The 4,548-nt window shown below is 49.2% G+C and overlaps 1 non-coding gene across 1 annotated transcript; it reads left to right on the top strand.

The window, feature by feature from the left end:
* The first annotated feature begins 1,695 nt into the window (after window positions 1-1,695).
* Window positions 1,696-1,768, top strand: TRNAA-AGC. Its single transcript has one exon. It is a non-coding gene; the product is annotated as a tRNA-Ala (tRNA).
* The last annotated feature ends 2,780 nt before the right edge of the window (window positions 1,769-4,548 follow it).

Raw genomic sequence — 4,548 nt, 5'->3', positions numbered from 1 at the left:
TCTCTTTGTGTTAGATTTACTAAGCCTGACTTTGCATACCCTCTGGGTGAAAAGGGAAGTACTTGTGTTTCCAGGACTGGAAACAGGGAGGGTGGAGTCCCTCTGTTTAGATTCACGGAGCTTGCTTCTGTGTATCTCTCCAGGAACCCAGGGAGGGAACACCTGGAAGGGAGAAGGGGGGGGGAAAGGTTTATTTCCCTTTGTTGTAAGACTCAAGGAATTTGGGTCTTGGGGTCCCCAGGGAAGGTTGTTGGGGGGACCAGAGTGTCCCAAAACACTCTAATTTTTTGGGTGGTGGCAGCTTTACCAGGTCCAAGCTGGTAACTAAGCTTGGAGGTTTTCATGCTAACACCCATATTTTGGATGCTAAGGTCCAGATCTGGGAAAAATGTTATGACAGATGGTCTCTGAAAAGGTGCATTTGGTTGAAAGGCAAGAAAGGGGAGCAGCGTTCTTTGCTATGCCAGGTGTCCTTGTTGAGCAGAGGTCCTTTCCGAGGGGGTGTGCAAGCATAAAGGTAGTTTGTTTTGCGGTGTGAAGCGTGTGACGATGCGGTTCTGGCGGGACCCAACTGAGAGTGCCAATTCAGGACCAATTGCTCAAACAGGGCAGTCACAGCCCAAGGCTGGGGTTTTTCTACCCCTAAGGCAAACCAAACCAGCCAGACAAAAATGACTTCGGTTTCACCCCACTGGCTAACCACAAGTCACACAAGCAATTTCCTTAGACACTCCAGTCTCCCAGTATCACCACCAGTGCCACTCGTCTTGGGGATGAATGGTTAGGAAAACCAACACCCCAGTAAATAAAAAGGTTCTCTCGATCCCAAAGGACCAAGCCCCAGACCCAGGTCAATAGACACATCAGATTTTACCCACAAATCACGCTGTTGCCAGTACTTTAGAATCTAAAATCTAAAGGTTTAGTCATAAAGGGAATAAGATAGAGGTGAGGGCTAGAAGGGGTTAAATGGAATCAATTACATACAGTAATGGCAAAGTTCTTATTTCAGGCTTGTAGCAGTGATGGAGTAAACTGCAGGTTCAAATCAAGTCTCTGGAGAACATCCCCCGCTGGGATGGGTCATCAGTCCTTTGTGTAGAGCTTCAGTTTGTAGCAAAGTCCCTCCAGAGGTAAGAAGCAGGATTGAAGACCAGATGGAGGTGAGGCATCAGCCTTAGATAGGCACTTGCAGGTGGAAGAACACTTCTATGTTCTTACTGTGGAAAATTACAGCAAAATATAGTTTGGAGTCACATGGCCAAGTCCCTGAATACTTTGCTGAGTCACAAGGCGTATCTGCCTCCTCTCAATGGGTCGATTGTGTAGCTGATGGTCCTTAATGGGCCATCAAGCAGGCTAAGCAGAGCTAACACCCACTTGTCTGGGATCTTTCCCAGTAACACAGCGCAAGTTTGAAATATAGACAGTATACAGCCAATATTCATAACTTCAACCACAACATGATACAGACATAGCGATAGCATAATCATAACCAGTAACCCGTAACCTGGTCTTAGACACCTTATATGACCCCCTTTACATAGGATCTGGTGCCACTACAGGACCTTGGTTGCAACCCATGTTCTATATGGTCCCAGTTTATATCAATAACGTCGCAAAGAGATCGCTAGATGGGGTTTGCGCTGAGTTGACAGTGCGTGGTGGAGGGGGCAGGTCTCCTGGAGTGGGCATGGGGAATTAGCTCAAATGGTAGAGCGCTCGCTTAGCATGCGAGAGGTAGCGGGATCGATACCCGCATTCTCCAGGCTGTTGCGCTTTCTCCTGTTCTCATCCCCACCCCCCTGCACCATTTATGTCTCCATAGAAAGGAGCGTTGCAGTCTGCTCTCGGCTTGGCGGTAAGCCTTTTGTCTCGAGGGAGCAAAAGGGGCAACTTCTCTTTCAGGAGTGTGTGTGTGTGTGTGTGTGTGAGTTCTTTTCTGTTGCCAGTCGCTTTGCGTTTGTTTTTCCTGAGGTAGGCGTGGGAGGCCGAGTCGGGTGTGAAAGGGTACGAGCGGGAATGTGTCAATTATTGACGAAGGGGAAGGGGAATGGACTGTGAAAATGTTGTGGTTTAAAAGGCCCCGTTGAACCAGGCAGGAGGCCCTGAACATGTTTTCCATTGCACCACCGTCCCTGTTCTGAGTGGGAATCAGGGCGGGGATCCCAACATTGTGCTGCGCGTGCTTGAGACAATCCCGGGTCCCTTGCGGGTCAGCGGGAGGATGCGGCGTCCTGGCTAGCAGGCAGGGCTAGCGTCGCGCCCCCGGCGTTCCGTTCTTACCTTGCGGCCTTGTCTTCGTGCCATGCCTGTTAGGGAGCCTTTGAGCGGTAGCTGTTTGCGGGCTTCCCGGTGGGTTAATTGAGGGTAAACTAGGCGGCTGCCCAGCCCCCGGGGCAGCCGTGAGGATGAAGGGCTAGCTGTGTGTCGCTTATTCCTTTCAAGGGCTCGGCAGAGGCAAGCCTATAATTATGCATAAGTGCCAGTGGCAGTTCTGCCTGACACCTTGAGTGACTCGTGTCCCATTGCTCCTGTCTTCCTTCGGTAGCTCAGCTGGTACAGCGGAGGACTGTAAGCTTCATTCCCCTGGGAATCCTTAAGTGGCTGGTTCAACTCCGGCTTGAAGGAGTGGGCTTTTGTTTCCTCGGTTACACGCTCTTCTTTAGAGCGCCCACTCTGGCCACCGCCATGTTTCCCTCCATTCGTGCGAGACTGGCCGCTGGAAGTCTGCTGCATTTAAAGCACCATTTGCCACTACTTTCATCTACCACACCTGTTTCCAAGTACCTAGGCCACAGTTTACGCCTGTATAGGCAGAGTTCCTTTCTCTTCACCCTCCCGCACTCACAGCGTAGACATCTAGCTATGGTGCAGGCGCAGCTTGTGGAGTTTTCCTGATTGGCCCTAAACCTAGGGGCCAGAGATGCCGGCTACCTCCAGGGAACTGGTCAAAGCCAGGGCAGGCAGAGAGCCTGCCTTAGCCACACTGTGCCACAGACCAGACTTTTAACAGCCTGGTCAGCAGTGCTGAGGGGAGACACCAGTGTCCCTTTTCGACCAGACGTTCCAGTCAAAAACTGGACATCTGGCAACCCTAATTGGAGGTTTACAGAAAGTGTTTAGGGTCTTCAGAGGGAAAACTCAGAACAGATACCATTTCCCACTCACGCTACACTTAAACCATGAGGCAAAACAGAAGCCTCTGTTCTGTCAGAAGCGCCAGCTGAATTGCTTTTTCAATTGCAGTCAACAAACCAGATTGCCATGAGCTGAACTTTAAGACCCTCACGTACACTGGACAAATTGGAGGAAAAGCATCGAAAAATCTTGATTATGTCTTTTTCTTAGTCCCCAACCCAATGCTTTCAGTTCATCTGGCTGGCCAAGTTGTGACACCATCGCATCCGAGAAAAGCTGAGATTTTCTTGCTCAGGAGAAGTGGAGTGGAAGCTCATCTTTGCACATTTCTGATGCTTTGTAGTCTAAGACTGGGCAAGGATTGCTGTATAGTTATGAGAGCATGGGTCTAAAACAAACATTTTTTGAGTTCTATTCCCAATTGCCACCAACTTGTGGTGGGATTTGGGGCAAATCCTTTAGCTTCTTTCTACCTCTGTTGATCCTTCTGTATAAATAGGAACAGCACTGGGACAAATTCCCAGCCACTGAGGACTTCATAACTGTCCCCATGCTGCACACCACGGCCACTAGGAACTTCACAGTGCAGGGTAGAACTCAGATTGTTTTCTGCTCCCAAAGTGAGGCCCCTAACACATAAAATAAATAAATATAAATATACGGAGATATACCTATATCTCACAGAACTGGAAGGGACTCTGAAAGGTCATTGAGTCCAGCCCCCTGCCTTCACTGGCAGGACCAAGTGCTGATTTGTTCCCTAGATCCCTAAGTGGCCCCCTTGATGATTGAATTTACAATGCTGGGTTTAGGAGGCCTATGCTCAAATGACTTAGCTATCCCTCCTCCACTCTGATATGGGGAGACTCATTGTTAATTGTTAGCAATATCTGGCCTGTCAGGGTTCCCTCCCCCCCCCCAAACTCTGGGGTACAGATGTGAGGACCTGCATGAAAGACCCCCAAAGCTTATATTCTAGCAGCTTAGGTTAAAAACTTCCCCAAGGCACAAGTTTCTGTCTTTGGACAGTATTGCTGCCACCACCAAGTGATTTAAACAAACATTCAGGGATGGGTCACTTGGAATCCCTAATTCCCCCAAAATATCCCCCCAATACTCTTCACCCCCTTTCCTGGGGAGGCTTGAGAATAATATATAAACCAACTGCCTTAGCAATGTGCGTACAGACCAGACTCATCTTTAGGACACTGAAATCAATCAGGTTCTTAAAAGAACTTTATTATAAAGCCTCTGTTTGCAAGAAGCTGGGAATGGGTGACAGGGGATGGATCACTTGATGATTCCCTGTTCTGTTCATTCCCTCTGGGACACCTGGCACTGGCCACTGTTGGAAGACAGGATTCTGGGCTAGAAGGACCCTGGGTCTGACCCAGTAGGGCCATTCTT

Source organism: Gopherus evgoodei, unplaced genomic scaffold (assembly GCF_007399415.2).
Source record: "Gopherus evgoodei ecotype Sinaloan lineage unplaced genomic scaffold, rGopEvg1_v1.p scaffold_84_arrow_ctg1, whole genome shotgun sequence".
Classification (NCBI taxonomy): domain Eukaryota; kingdom Metazoa; phylum Chordata; order Testudines; family Testudinidae; genus Gopherus; species Gopherus evgoodei.
Note: the sequence above shows the minus strand (reverse complement) of the source record. Positions and strands in the feature narration are given on the sequence as shown.